The sequence below is a fragment of the Pituophis catenifer genome, unplaced genomic scaffold (genome assembly GCF_029215685.1).
Source record: "Pituophis catenifer annectens isolate HBS135680 unplaced genomic scaffold, rPitCat1.0.hap2 SCAF_6, whole genome shotgun sequence".
In the NCBI taxonomy this organism is placed as follows: domain Eukaryota; kingdom Metazoa; phylum Chordata; class Lepidosauria; order Squamata; family Colubridae; genus Pituophis; species Pituophis catenifer.
The window spans coordinates 44,478,882-44,495,525 of record NW_027256886.1 but is presented as its reverse complement, the minus strand read 5'-3'; the positions used below and the strand labels follow the sequence as shown (position 1 = coordinate 44,495,525).

Sequence of the window (16,644 nt, the reverse complement as noted above, 5' to 3'; positions counted from 1 at the left end):
ACCAGTAGTGGAAATTTTGAGCAGTTTGGAGAACCGGCAAATACCACCTCTGGCTGGCCCCCGAGTGGGGTGAGAATGGAGATTTTGCAATATCCTTCCCCCAGGAGTGGGGAGGGAATGGGGATTTTGCAGTATCCTTCCCCTGCCACGCCCCCCAAGCCACACTACGCCCTCAGCCACGCCCACAGAACCAATAGTAAAAAAAAATTGGATTTCATCACTGAACCAGACTAACGGGAAAACCACAACTATAGAAAATCCCTACACACCTATGAGACACCTTTGTAAACACTACAGATTTCCTTTAAAGCCACATATGGCACAGCTCTCCCTCACGTAACAGATTGTGGGTTGCAGTATGAATCTCCCTGATCTATGTGGACATCTAGAGAGGAGGTGCTCAAGGCCCACCTTGGTGAGGTGAGGCGAGCAGACCTTCTCAGTGGCTGCCTATACAGTATGGAATATGCTGGCCTCAGAAACACATGGCTCCTGTCTCCTAGCATCGAAGCAAGGGCTAAAATTCTTCCTTTTAAGACAGTTTTATTGCCTAAACCATGCTAGGGGGCAATTGTGCGGTTTGTTTTAAAATGTATTTATGATTGAATTTAATGGAGGCGATAGTGATGCTCCTTTGACATTGTACACCGCCCAAACCCTTTCTATTGGGCGGCGTAAAAATTGTTGGAATAAAACAAAGCAGCGAGAAAAAAAAATGCCTAACTCTAACGAAGTCTCCTCCGAATCCACGACCCGGAAGCTCGGGACCTTCTTTAAGGTTCGCCGCTAGCCTTCGGAGGGCAGCCGCCGTTGCCGCAGGAGCCCGCTAGATGGCGCCCCAGAGTCCTCCAGGGTTTTCATACCGGTTGCCCAGCTGCGGCTTCGCCTTGACGGGCCGCCGCTCACTCCGCACCGGCTCGGGTTGTGAGCGGCGGAGGAGCGGATCTGGGTCGAGCGGCGTGTGGGCCGAGAGGTAGACCTCCAGCTGCGGCCGGAGCTCAGGTGAGACAAGGGGGCTACTACCTCCTTGGCGGGTGGGGCGGAGCGGCGAAGCTCTGCGGTGGTGTGTTGCGCGCGTGTGTGGGTGCATAGTTGGAGGGATTTCGGAGTAAGAGGCGGGGGATGCGGAGAGTCCCCACGATATGCGCTTGTGTGTCGGCGGGGCGGAGTGTTGGGGGGCGCGCGCTGAGGTCTGCGATCTGGAGGTGGGCGGATTTATACCTGGATGCAAGAAAAGGTCGGGGGCGGGGAAAAAAAGCCGAGGAATACTGTAGATTTTTTTGGGGGGGGGCGCGCTAGTCACGTGTCACGATTAGGTTGGGGGGGATGTACGTCGGAACGTATGTGATGCTAGTTGGAGAAGACCCAAAGTATGGAATGTGCGTTTAAGACAAGGGATAAGCAGCCTGCTATTCTCCAGAGCCCAGGCTCTTTGGACTGCAACTCCTGTAAGCGCCAGCCAGCCCTGGCATTGTCAGAGGTAAGGAGGGTTATTCTGTACCTGGAGAGCCTCGGGTTGCTGTCTCCTTGTTGAAGACAAGAATAGGAAGGGAAATACCGTAGGAGGAACTGGAGCGCTTGAGAGTTGGATGATATGTGGCTAATGTCCCCCCGTGAGAAGGCACAACATTGACAAGACTTCCTGGGGAAAGGGGTTGCAGGCTAAGCTAGCAGTATATGAGCGGCAAGGGAATAAGCTGAGGCTGAGCCACTAGAGAGGCAGAATGTGGGACTCAGATACTAGATCTGAGTATGGCATTGGGTAAAACAAGAATGACACTGATTACTTAAGGGATAGACTTGTCTGGGGCATGGCAGCTCTTAGCATTACAGCTGAAGAAAAAAAAAAAAACCGGCATACAGATAGAGCAGACTCCAAGAACAGAATAAAGTTGAGGCATGGATTGCATGGAAATCCAGCCAATGCATAGAAATAACTGAATCAGGAATCTATAGAAGGAGTTTGCACTAGAAGGAGTTGATGCTTCTGCGCTGGAGAGCTTGACGGAATTACAGAGGAGAGCAGTGGTCGGCAGAGTGACCAAATTACCCAAATATCAAAAAGCCTGTGCCTTGTGGAAGGTGTTTGTTTTGAAATACTATTTTGAAACTGAGGATGTGGAACTGCACTTTTCCGAAATCAATTTAAAAAAAAAAATCAGAAGGAAAAACTATCCTAAGTTCACTATTAGTCATTCATTAAGGCCTGCCAAAATGTGGCAAAGAGTTATATGCTCTTTTGTGAGATTTTGCTTCATCCTAATTTAGAGATTGCCCCAGCTGTTTTGTTTTTTGAAACTTGTAAAAATAAGTGTCTTGCATTTTGGTAAGAGCTGCGGCAGATTGAGTTGCTTCTTTAAAATATTAGAAACTTTATTAAGAAAGGGTTATCATTTTTACTGACATAATTAGAGGAAGTTGACAGTGATGTGTTTACCGTATATGCATCACCGGACAAATGTCACTTTACTTTCCCTACACAGGTGTGCATGGGTATGTTCATTGTTTATAGGCTAAACAATGACAGGCTGCCAGTGGATGCTTTCATTTGGAGTTCTGGACCAAACCTTAAATGGTTTCTTCCAATTATGGTTCTAATGGATCTGATAATGGGGGGGGTTCTCATTGGGTGTACCCACCTAATAAAATAAACACTTGAAATATTGTCATAAGTACACGGTTTTGTACTTACCTATTTAAAGCATTTATATGTTGGTCCTCATTTTAAAAAATCTGCACTGTTACATAACCTAATGAGGAAAACATCTTATGTGAAATGACCTTCAGATACTTAAAGAATAGGACAAACTGTTCTCTGAGGGCATAAGATGATATGAAAATTGGTAATGAACCCACCATTCCCTTTTAACTATGTAAGCTTCTGTGCTTACAATGAAGGTGGTTGAATGTCTGCTGCATAAACCTTTTTGTGATTTTTCAAAAGTGATTACTGTTGAATTTACTTCCACAGAAAAGTGGATTTAAATTCTTACTATTTCATTTTATATTAATCAATATCCACAAATACATTTGTACTCTTTGACCCCAGTCACTAAAATTTCTGCCTATGTCAGTGATGTAAGATCCTGAATTGGTACATTTTTTTCTATCAGAAAGGTTACTAAAGTTAGTTTGTTGGGTTTACTTGATGGTTTATATCAGGGCTGTCAAACTCGCGGCCTGCGAGCCAGATGCATCACACGCTGGCCATGCCCACGCCTGGTTTAGCGCAGGGGGGAAAAGTCTCGATATGTCATGTGACGCTGCCATGATGCCGTGGGTTTGACACCCCTGGTCTATATGTTTGTTTTTGAGGACAATGAATTGGAAAACTTCAGACTACTGCAGTGCTTTCACGAATATCAGCAGGAAGCTTGCAAGACACAAATAGGAATCCAGGACAAAGGAAGAAATGCATAAAATTACTACTAATGAAACTAATCTATTATGGCCAACTATGGAAAAGACAGATTATTTACTTCTGTTATTGTTGATTCTCTCTTTGTTCTTCCTTTTTAAGAACTGTCTCAAATGATATGCTAAATATTTTGCCTTTGCCTTACCAAACATATCCCCTATCTTGCCAGTTTTGCTGCAGGTCCTCTTCCTTCCTGTTGGCTGTGTATTAAACAAGTTTATGATGTAATGGATCTATTATCTTCCATTTGTGTAGAAGAAAGAGAAAAACACCTCATTTTCCCTCCTGTCTTTTTGTCTAAACTTGCAGTGCTCGGTTCTTGTGCAGTATTATCCTCCTTCTCTTACAAATCCATCTGAACCTTTTTCCTTTATAAATGTAATGGGTTCTTGTAATGGAGTGATTTATTTAGCCTTTTTTGGCAGACTGACTGTTGTAAGAAGAAACTACCAGAAGCACTCAGAATAATTGGTATAGTCATCTTTAAAGGTTTAGTAGTGAATAGTTGCATAAGCCCTAGCACCTTATTTTGGAGCACTGTACAGCAAAGATGTTCTACCAGTTTGGCAGTTTATGGCCTCTATTGCTATACAAACTGCCTTAAATATGATCTTCCAGTTACTCCAGGCATATCCTCTGAACTGGAACTAAATTGTCCACGAGTTCTTGGGTAAATTCATTATAGGATAGGAATACATAGTGCCTTTCCTTATTTGACCTAACTGTAGCACAAACTTGCCTTGGCATTTTCTTTTTTCTGTTGTCTGCCACTAAAATCATCTTATCTGCAGCTCATGAGTACAGTTAAGTTGTCCTTGTTGTATAATTTAAAAGAGTATTTCCCCCTTATTCCAGCACCATCCAAGGGCAGCCCCAAGATTTACCATTATCTTGGAATCATTAGTTAGCTGGCAGTGACTAGGTACAGAAATGTTGGGGGTAGGATAAGAAACAGGCAATAGAGAAAGCAATTTTAATGCTAGCATAGGTTGTTGTTTTTTTGCCATGTTAAGGATGGATAGTTACAAGCATACTAGATATTTGGAGAAGAGCACTCATTTTTGGCCAGTACGCAAGAAGGAGGGCATTTCTGCTTTATAATAACAAAGAGTATGACATATGCTGACTTGCAGTATTGAACACCTCCTGTTTTTGCATTTAGGGCAATACCACAGAATTGGGAGTATGACAAATCTTTCACCTTAGGGAATTGTTACAACTATCTTGTGAAACAAGGAAATTAGATAATTTTCCCTCAATAGCTAAGGGAGAGCAACTTATTTCTTAGCAGTTAATTGAATGCTTGAACAAATGGATTCCAAGTTATATCCCTAAGAGAGATTGTTGCAATTCTTATTCCTTTTTTATATGTTTATATAAATCTGAATTTGATAGAAGTATCTATTCTATGAACATCATGTTTTAATTGTATATCAATAATGCAAGGACAGAAACACTATCTATCCAGGTATTTCCTTCTAAACAATTTTCTTCATCTAAAGTTAGAATATATATGTTGCAATCTTACCTCCAGTTACTTGGGAGTAAATTTCATTTAAGACAGTAAAACTTCTCAACAGACATGCAAAAATTAGCACTGTTCTCTCAATACGGTAGTATTGTTGCTTTAGAAAGACAGGAACTTGATTACTATTGAATAAGACTATTGATCCATCTAACCCAGTGTTGGTAAAATGTCCAAATTGGTCTTTTGGGGTGTCCAGCCATACTTGGCATTCACCAATATCTGAGCGTCCATGTTGGGGTATCAGTTAGTCCTACAGACAGGAATATCTTTGTGGACTCCCCAAATTTAGCATCTTGAGTCTATAAGTCAGCTTCACCTTCCAGGCATGTCTCTCTCAGAATCAGCTGTAGAAAGCTGGAAGTGCTGTACCAGTTCTAGAACCTAAACACCATGGATAATTCCTGCTGGGAAGATAGATCCCATGATGACTTACCAAAACAGGCTCCAGAATAATCACCATGACATTCCTAAAATTTTGCTCAAAGATAAAAGTAATTTAGACTCTATATTAATCCTAATCCCAACGTAGCCATTACAACATGCCTTCTGGTTCAGCCCCAAGATAATAAACATAATTCAGTCAAATCTGCTACATTCTACCTCTTCACAGGCAATCCAGTCAACCTGCACCCCTTTAACTTCTTAAGTGAATTGCAACATGAGAATCAAGAATCAATCACTGTTAGATTGCTCATTTTACTATCTTAAATGAAATGTTTAAACAATGTTTAAAATTGATACCTAAAATTGTAATCTAAAGAGGGAAGTGCAAAAGAAAAGGGAGAAGTTCTTAGAGAAGTTCTTCCTAAGAAACTGTTTAATTGGCCCTCATCTTCCATGGCAGTTGATTTTTGAGGGCAGGAGTGGGTGAAGATAGGATGCTGGTTAGTATAGAAATCTACACTGCTGGTTTATCTCCAAGAGGCTGGAAAGACTTCCTCCTTTTTGTAGTTCTTCTCTTTGTTTTAAAGTTTAATACTTAGAGCAGTGTTTCTCAACCTTGGAAGCTTGAAGATGGGTGGACTTCACTCCCAGAATCCCCCAGCCAGCGCGATCTTAGAGCATTTGACGGTTTCCCCTCCAATTGGTTCTTTCATTCCATTTCTCTATGGCCAAGACTGCTTGATGCCCTCTTTTCGTGACTTTCCATCTGTCTGAATCAATGACAAATTGAAGTTTTCTCACCCTGCAGGTCCTTTGGCAGACTGTGACAGCAGACTTTCACTTCTTTTTGGCTTTTTGTGATTGGCTAAAAATGCTTGGAGCCTGGGGTTCAAACTGCACCTGTTAACTGCAAGATCTGATAAGAGATGAAGGGGAGACAAAGTTGTGATGATCTAGGTCAAAGAGAGGAGTCTGAGCTTAAGTTTAGCATGGCTTCACTGTTATTTTTTATCATGGTGTTTCTGCCAAAAGCAAGATTCTTGGCTTATTTATCACCCTGACTGGCAGGGCTATTCAGGATTCAGGCAGGATCTTTTCTGGTAGTGAGTGGAGATGTTAGAATCTGAACTGACCTTCTGAATGCTGTTACTTCATAACTCGTTCTGCTATCTGAATGTCTACAAGGTTTCTTGCCAATAACCTCTGTCCAACCGATTCAGATTTTAATTGGTAACCCAGCAAAGGGTTCCAGTCTGAATAGGCTCCCCTGTGGTTAATATTTGCTAAAATATAGATGGGAGATTTAATTATATCTCTCCATCATGTTACCTAATCCAGCCTAGAGGCTGTTTCTAAGAAATCCTTATTAGTAACACTGTAAATTTAAAAATCTATAAAAAAAAGCGTACATATAGGCATTAATTTTTAAAGAAGATCAGTAATGATACAAGATTTTGACACAAAGTACTGAAGATTAGCCAACCTTTTGAAAACTCTAATGAATAGAAAAATATTTATAACTAATTTATTTATCCATAATTTTGTTCTTCTCTACACCTATTAATAATTATCTTGAAGCCATCTTCTTGTAATATAATCCTATTAGCTCTTCTACCAATTGTAATAGTAACATAAGTCAACAGGTTTGCAGATTGCTTTGAATAGCAGACTGAAATATGTTACCATATCATATGGACTAGTCAGCTTGGCACAATCTATAGCATTTGGCCCTGATCCTGAAGTTGATGAGAGTAAGTAGTCCAACATAGCTTAACAATATGAAATATCTGAGTGGGCTTAACTATTGGCATTGCTTTGGTCTTCATAATTCCTTCACTTTTTCATTTCCCTTGCACCCAGACTTTTCATCCAATTGGCTGTTGAAGATGCTTCAAATATATCACTTTCTCAAGTGCATTTTAAGGACCAGATTAACGTCAGTGCTAAATTATTTACAGTGCTTCCCTTTTTGATAAACTTTAAAGCAAAGTATAAATATACAAAATGCCGGGCTTTTGCAATTTCTCATTATCACATTAGCTTTTTAACACTTCTGCCATAACACTTTTGTCATATCACTTCTTCCCACTTGCAAAATAACCGCACCCAGTATCTTTGGATTTTTCCAAAAAATCGGCTCAAACTACTGAAAAAAACATATACAGTCCAATCAAAGAACCACCAAGACCATTCCCACCAACAGTGAAAGGGAAAGGCACTAGAATATACATTGAGCGCAAACTCACTCCCTACCAGCACTGATGATGTTACCTAGTTTGGGTAATGAAATGATTGGGGAAAAAAACCCCAAACAAGCTCAAAGAGACCAAGGAGCCTTCATTTCCACACTGAGCTGCAAATATTTTCCTTTTCAGAGCCACATACAGCCATATATAACTGGAAATCATAGAATCACATACTTAAAAAAGGGTAAAGGGTACATACTTAAAAAAGGGTAAAGGGTAAAGGAATCTCTGCAGATTTCACTCCACTAGCCATTACAGACTATTAGGGGCAGTGCTCATCTCCATTTCAAGGCTGTTGAGCCAGCGTTGTTGGAAGACATTTCCGTGGTCATGTAGCCAGCATCACATCATGGAGCATTGTTACCTCCCCACCGAAGTGGTACCTATTTTTCTACTCGCATTTGCATGTTTCGAATTGCTAAATTGATAGGAGATGAGGCAGGAATAAGAGCTCACCCCATCATGCAGTGCTTGCGTATCGAACCCGGGGCTGTCAACGTTCTATCCAACAAGCCCAGCGACTTAACTATTGAGCCATGCTGCTGCCACATACTGCTCTAGGTTAAACCAAGATGTGCTCTTTTCATTTGAGGTAAGCTGCTTCTGCTGAATTGTGACCAAACAGAAACATTGAAGGATAATTATATATAAATAATGAAATCCACTTGAAGTACTGAGTCCCCCAATGGTAAGCTATTGAAAGATCAAGAGTAGACTTCAAAAAAAAGAATTGCATGGCTATGCACTATAGAAAGGAAAGGAGCTTCTACTCTGCATTCTGAAAGAATTGTCATTCTATGAACTTAATTAGAAACTTCTGTAGAGGAAGATTCAACTGTGGTAACAGTGGAAGAATCAAACAATAATGAATATAGGAGATCTGTTACTATTCTCCAGGCCAATGTTTTCCATGTGTTGTTCTAAGAATAAAATCAAGAAGTAAAAAAAAAATCTGTTGTCATTTAACCACACAAAGACTGGATAAATACCCATTTTGATTACAGTTCAGAAGAAACGGCTATCATTATCTGGACCCTTGTCAGTCTGGTTTCAGACAAGGTTATAGGACCAAAAGAGTATCAATTGTGCTTGTGGATTAATTCTGGTGGGAGTGGGAGGAAGTAATACAGGTTGTTTTCCCTTACCAACATAAATGGGACCAGGAACTCATTTGCTAAGCAATGGAGTCATAAGTGCAACATCAAATGACTACAATGTTGGAGAGATCCCAAGCCAGAGAAAGAAGTCAAGCGAGGAATTCATCTGGAGTCATTATGTAGGCATAAGAGGGCATGGTCTGACATCCCCCACCCCCTTTGAATGCTGTGGATCCTTATCTAATCTGTCCCAGATGCAGACTGCTAGTCTGGGAAGATTTCTGTGTAATTAGTATGAGCAATAAAGTAGCTAATTGAACTCTTCACATCTGGATCTGGTTGTTTACATCTGACTGCAACAATTTACAATGGTAGTTACTGACTTCCACATTGACTTTGCTTGATGGAAGGCAGTAGTAAAGGTTATAAATGGTGATCACATGACCACAAGTTGCTACAATGTAATTGCAAGATGGTTGTCAATTACCCAAATCACAATCACATGGCTGTAGGGATGTTGTAACGGTCACAGCTATGTGAGCCTAGGGTCCTTCTGGACTTGCAGCCCTTTTTTGAGGAACAAGTGACAATCATGACTTTTGCACTATTTGCCTTGTGTGCCAGTTGCACTTTTCTTGGACCGGGAAACTGTGCTCACTGTGAGTTGCACTTTAGTTATTTCCTAAATTGATTACTGCAGTGCACTGCACATAGTGCTGTTGTTGAGGAGCATTTGGAAGCTACAGCTGGTGCAGAATTTAGTGGTGTGAACAGTTATGAATGCACCTTGGTGTTCCATTGTTATAACTCTACTCAGGTAAGAATATCTGAACTGTTATTTTTAAGGGGAGTGCTTAAGGCAGCCAGGTTCAGTATTAGAAGGATGGGCCTTTATTAAAAGAAGCAACCTGTGACATCCAGATTGAGTACTCTCCATAGAGGTGGACATTAGCTCCTATGATTTCATGGCCAGCATCTCTATTGCTCAGAATTCTAAGAGTTAGTCTACATATCTAAAAGCTTAATTGCTACTTATAAATCAAAAACAAGTAAACAAAGTTCAGATTTGTCCATCCATAAGTTCTGAGAGAATTCAAATATAAAACTGCGGATTTTTGCAAGTAGAAATACGTTACATACCATAAAAACTACAGGAATAGGCATTTGCAGAGCTTATTGTTAATAACGTCAGGAAACTTTTCCAAACTAGAGATTCAAAAGAAGGAATGACTATCACATTGAATTTAACCTCTTACCCAAAAATGTTACATTAAAGTCATGTGTGAACCCAGCTTATGTCAAGAATATGTGCCCTTTTTTAAAGCAGGGACTGTGCTTAATGTTTGCATATTTTATTTTATTATTTTATTTTATTGAGCTGTTCAATTTTCCCTAGGAACAATGGTTTTGAGTTGAGAAGTTCCCTTCAGTTTATGCCCGGAAAAAGAACTCTGTGAATTAGGTTGGAATAAGAGACAAAATTATAGATCCAAATTCATCTAGGGAGTTTCCATAGTTGAGGCTGAATTTGAATAGGATGAGGATTGCAGTGACATAGTAATAATGCAAAGTGGACAGGCTTGATGCAAAATGTTCTTACTAGCAATTGTTTTGCTTGCCTTTTTTTTCCAACCTGTAGATAAGTTTATTATCCTCTGAGACAACTTGGTCTTATTGAGTGCACTGCCTTCCCAAATTGTATTGCTGGTAGTTTAGCAAGTATTGTCTACAAACACTGTAACATACAATCAAAAAATTGGGTCTTTAGTTGGAGCATCAGCCTAATAGGAATTTTAGTGGAAGAAAGAAATGAATGGAGTGGAGTGGAATTTCTAAGTATGGATTCGTCATTTTAAAAAAACATAAAAATGAGAAATTGTTCTTAGTAGTGAAAGAATGGTAGTCCCCTCCCCACGAATTTGGACAAAAGCTTTACTTGTTGGTTATTTATTTATGCACGCAGATGTTTATCCTGACCCTGCATCACTGAGGATGGCTCATAACATTGTAAAAACATCATAATAAGACGCATTCATTAAAATAGGGAGGCAGAATCCATTGATAAAACAATCCTTAAATATATAAACTATTTAGCTAGTAGACATTGAAAAGAAACACCATCAAATGGTAAAAGACATCCAGATGGTTGGACCATCTGCTCCTTGTGCTGAGAGATCCATGGAATAGATTGTCATGAAAATCCTGTGAGATCATCATCAGAAGCATCAAAACATCCCTGCTGGATCAGACAAAAGTTTATCCAATGTAGCATTTTATGACACACCGAATTACATGGCAGCATTTGGGTGTATTTGGTATACCCACATGTATGGACAGAAGCCACTGTTGGTATGTAAGACATGCAGCTATCAACACTAACAGCCACCAGTAGGCTAATCTCTCACCCATTTGTCTAGTCTTCTTTTAAAATTAAATGGTGGTTTTCACCCCATCATAAATCAGGAAATGCCATAGTTTAACCCAAATTTTGTAAAGAAACAATAACTTAGATATTAACACTGTGAAAGATCCATGAAGCAGAGAGTTGTCTCCTGTCCAAAAAACCCTACTTTATGTTTCATGATTTTTTTGTCCCTGTAATATGGAGGAATACAACTACTTTCCTATGAATAAGTGCTAGGATCAGGTTCAAATGTTTCATTTTTTTATTCCTATGAAGCAAAATGATAGTTGTTTCATAGCTGTTTTAAATAATGGGGATATTATTTGGTGAAGAGGACAAGGGAAGGAAAAGTTACAGTTCAGGACACTGTTATCCTTGTGTCACAACTTGTAAAATGAATGTCAAGCCTGGCTCCCTTCAGGAGTCTTATTGCTTTGAATTTATTCAGAGTCCTGCAGCATCTGATGCATAGGGGTTACAGGGAGCACCCCACATGTGTGGCAGTGTGGAAAAGGTAAACGTAAAGCCAGTGGTGGGATTCAAGTAGTTTAACAACCGGTTCTCTGCCCTAATGATTTCTTCCAACAACCAGTTTGCCAAACTGCTCAGAAAGTTAACAGCCGGTTCTCCCGAAGTGGTGCGAACTGACTGAAGCCCACCACTGCGTAAAGCCCACCTTCTTCATACTGCTGGTCTTTGAACCAGCTTCTCCATGGAAACTTGTTCTTAAGTGGCTGCCCCAAAGAGATTAGTTTTCAATCACTGAAAATAGTCTTTCAAACCTGACTTCAGGTGAGGTCTTAAATCATAGGTTTTAGAAGTTTTGTTTCTGGGATGTGTCAGCAGCAATGCATTCAGCGTGGCTTTGAATGGAAAAAGAACTATACTTAACAGGAAGGGCTGGATAATGATTACCATAGCATCAAGGATGTAAACTGGTTAAATAATTTTTAGTTGATTAATATTCTGTCTCTAATCTATAATGGGTTATTCACTTTTGGATAATCCATTAGCTGAATTATCACACTTTAGTGATCTTGGCTCTGTCTCCTGTTAAGAGGAAGGCAAGGTATAAATTCTTCCCCTTCCTTCAGAAGATACGTTATTTATAACAGCGTGGGATAATCCAGTGCCATTTTATCTGCTGAAAACATTGGGTTCCCTCTCCGCTGAGATACCAAAAAGTTTTTTTTAACCAGATTGTAATTTTGCAGTAATATGGCAGATGGGGGCAATTATTAAATATATGACTATGAAAAAAATGTGAACCTATTGGAACCAATTCACTTTTTAAAAATTATTTTCTTTGTTTTCATTTTTAGTGATTCAAAATTCTTCTGTAATTTAAGTGTCTTCAAGGATAACCTCATGTAGAACCTATTGCAATAATCTAATCGCAAGGTGACCAGGATATGAGTGATTTTCTGCAGGTCCTCCTAGTCAAGGAAAGGGCTTAACTGGCACACAAGATGAATCTATGCAAAGACCTTCTTGGCCATACTTGCCACATGCTCTTCAAGCTGCAAGTCCAGAAGGACTCCCAAGTTGTGTACCAGTTCAGCTCCATCCAAAACCAAAGATGGTAATATTTCTGACTCAGGCAATCCAAACAGCCAGAGATACTCAGTATTATTTGCATTGAGTTGAATGTCTGCCCCATCTAGAAATGAACAACCTCCAGATACTGGGTCAATACATTGATAGCTTCACATGTGCCACTCAGGGTGGCAATGTAGAACTAGCTATCATCAGGATACTGATGATATCACAACTGGCATATGACCTCCCCAAGTGGTTTCATGAAGATGTTGAACAGGAGAGGGGCAAGTGTTAAACCCTAAAGTACCCCACTTCTGATGGGTTGCAGATGTGATCTCCCTGTCCCCCTATTAATACTGCCTGGAACCAATCACTGAGGAGTTGAACCACACTAGCCCAGTGCCTCCCATTCCTAATACCCACAGCCAGACCAGAAGAATACAGCAGTTGATAGTATTAAAAGTCACTAAATGATCAAAAAGCATCAGCTTCACCAAAGATCATCAGCAAACATGACTCATACAAATTCTCTATTGTATTGTGACCTGAAGCCACATTGAAATAGACCCAGATAATCCATTTCTCCTAAGAACTTCTGTAGCTGTTATCCAACCGTTTCCATAACCTTTATCAGAAAGGGAAGATTGGAAATTGGCTGATAATTCTCCAACAGTGAAAGGTCCAGCGATTATCTCTTGAGGGGGCATACTGCTGCCTACTTCAATGCTGGTAAGACCATTTTGACTCTCAAAGAAATTGAAACATCACATAAACCCATTCTGTGGTCACCTCTCAGGCTGCTTTAATAATCCAGGAGGGCCAGGATCTCACAAAGAGGTGGGTGAATTAACAAACAAAAGGATATTGTTTACTTCCTCATAACAGAATCAAACTCAGTTGGGATAATATCAAAAGACTGTTCTGTGGGCAACTCATTAGAACTTTTCCAGTCAGAGTCCATCTCTGAGGGAATCTAACTGACTTTGTCTGCCAGATAGCATGAGAACTCCTCACTACAGCCCTGGGAATGGGCCTGAGGCGCAGGCCCCCATGAGAGATAGCAGGTCACTCTAAACAGGGCCAGCAGGAAGTGCAAGGGTGGAGAAATAGAAACTTTTACCACCCTTATCACAATGTAGGCCTTAATATGTGCTCTTACTCATGTTTGATCAGATTAACTCTTTGACTTTTTTCAGTTATACTCTATGCATCACTCTTGGTTTTTCATCCCTTGGAATTCTTCAGAAAACCAAGGAGCACCCTGAGTTTAGCACACAGAGAGAGACTGCATAGGAGCAATCTAGTCCAGGTCTTCCATCACATGCCTATTCCAGGCTCCAGCCAAGGTCTCAGGCAAAATGCTATAAAACTCTAAGGTCCCTCTGGGACCCAATAGAGTCCACCAATCACACTTAGATGTGTTTGAATGAAGCAAGTAGTGTCAAAGTAACGGTATAGCCAATACATGAATAAATTACAATGGGTACAGATAATGAGCATCTTCTAAATGTGTTTGCAGTTGTGAGACTTCTATCTTTGTAATGACAGTACATTTGAGAATGGCTTGTAATTCCACAGGCAATTACAACTCCTAAGGCAAAAATAGGTCTCTTATACTGTATAGTTTTCATTACAGCCTCTCTTAAGATGGAAGCATCTGTCTCATACAGAGGCTTTTATTATGTTTTTTTAATTATAGTGCAGGTTCCATCTTGGCCAATTTAATCTTTTGCGTTTCTCTGTCAAGAAAGATTCTCTTCTTTTGAAAATTTTGGATTAGTAACAGAATAAAATTTGAAAAGGAGAAATATATACCCAGTGGTGCTTGGTTATTGATGATTACTTATAATGGTGTATAAATATGGATCCAGGAGATCTCAAGGACCCATTTTTCCTCCGTCAATCCTGCCAGCTCCAAAAGCTGCTTTACTTGTATTTATTTAATTAATTAAAATTATAAGGCTTCCCAACTTTACAATGACTCTGGGCAACAGATAATAAAAAACAATAATAAAATACAGTTAAAACCCAGAAGTCTGGTAGGAGAGTGAACCATTAAAACACACACACACACAAACACACACACACACACACACACACACACACACACACACACACACACATTCTAACACAAAATCTGGGAAAAGAGTTGTTTTTTAGGGTTCTTTTAAATATGGCCATGATAGGGGTTAGGCATATCTCGGGGATGATGTTCCAGAGACCAGCGCTACAACGGTGAAGATATGCTTCCTAGGTCCCATCAGGTGTCATTGTTTAATGGGTGAGACCTGGGACATGCCAGCTCTGCCCAATTATACAGCCAAAAACCACGAAAAAATTATATAGTCAAGAGCCACGAAAAACAGATGGCCTTTTAGATAATTAAGACTTGTATCACTTAAAATTAATAACCTGCACCTTGAATTGAACCCAGAAACTTATTTATAACTAGTGTGGCTCAGGAAGCAAAGGTGTTTGTCGTATATGCCAGCCCTCTCAGTTAAACCAGACAGGAAACAGGACTAGATGAACTAATTCTACTTCATTGTAAGACTACATTAACACAATCTTGTAAGTCTGAAGTCATAAACTTCCCACTGCCTTTTAACTGCTTGATCAATTTTGGTGGGTCCTTCCTTAAGTTTTTTTCTTTGACCATTAAGGTACTGAGCTCCTGCTTCTCTTGTCCTATTGCTTCCTAGACAGCATCTTTCCCCCTCTTTTTCCAAGGTCATTTACACATTTCATTACAGATGGGACTGACAAAGGCATGCTGGAAAAGTTGAAACTTCCAGAGCAGCCCCATGTAGGATGGATTGCAATAGTTCATATATGAAATGGCTGAGTATCTGAAAGGTCTCTGTAGGTGCTCAGTTGGAACAACAAGATGGGTTAATGTAAAGGCTTTTAATACTACAGCTACCACATGCTCCTCAAGTAGTAGCTCTGAGTCCAAAATGACCTCCAAGTTACACACTAATACTGAAGAAGAAAGTGGAACCCCCAGGATTAAGGATGAAATTTCCCTAACCACAAGGGATCCAAAGCCCATAGCCACTTGGTTTAGTGAAGATTAAGCTTTAGCCTGCTCCTCTCCATCCTATCCCCACAACCTTCAGACACTTTGAAAAGACCTTGACAACATTTATTTATTTATTTATTGGTTTGATTTATATGCCGCCCTTCTCCGGAGACTCAGGGCGGCTTACAATGCGTTAAGCAATAGCCTTCGTACTTTTGTATAAACCTGCTTAGTAGGGCTTTCGGCCCCCCCAAGCGGTGTTCTTTTTTATACAAAGTCAGCTTATTGCCCCCACAATCCGGGTCCTCATTTTACCTACCTCAAAAGGATGGAAGGCTGAGTCAACCTTGAGCCTGGTGAGATTTGAATTTGCAGTAATTGCAGGCAGCTGGTGCTATTTAACAGCACTTTAGTCTGCTGCGCCACCAAGGCTCTTTGCCTTGTTAACATTGCCTGGTTAATCCAAAATCAAGATGAATAATTTGGTATCATCTGCATGATCATAATCTGACATAAGACCCGGTGGCCTTATGTGAGACAGATGTTCAGAACTCTGATGTCCCCCACCCTCCAGAGACGAGAAACCTGCAAGATTGTACCTTCCAGTGGAAGGTACAATGGTTGGGGAATTCTGGCTTTGCTGATTGGGGAATTCTGGGAGTTGAAGTCCTCCAGACTTAAAGTTGCCAAGGTTGGAGACCCCTGATCTAGGGTACAGAAATCTAATATATACCACTTATGTAAAAGGATATTCCCAATTATATATGAGATTCACTGAAATAATACTTCAAAAACACTTCATAAAATCGCCTGTAACTTTATATATTCCTAGTGTGACACCTTGTAATCAATAGTTGCTTACAGCAAAGTATGGATGGAGAAGCAATTGAATGTTTTATTTATTTCATTATGTAAGAAACTGCATATTTCAAACATTAAAAACTTGGGAAGTACTTCACTGTGAATTTTGTTTGATCTTATAAAATGTAATATCTCCAACAGAAAA

General features: G+C 40.1%; 1 protein-coding gene across 1 annotated transcript in view; it reads left to right on the top strand.

Moving 5' to 3' along the window:
- The first annotated feature begins 1,317 nt into the window (after positions 1–1,317).
- The window catches only part of SEMA4G (semaphorin 4G), a 102,295-nt gene continuing 86,968 nt past the window's right edge, over positions 1,318–16,644 (top strand). The window contains exon 1 of the mRNA XM_070945029.1: positions 1,318–1,480. The gene's annotated coding sequence lies outside the window, so the exon portion shown is untranslated. The remainder of the gene's footprint in view (positions 1,481–16,644) is intronic.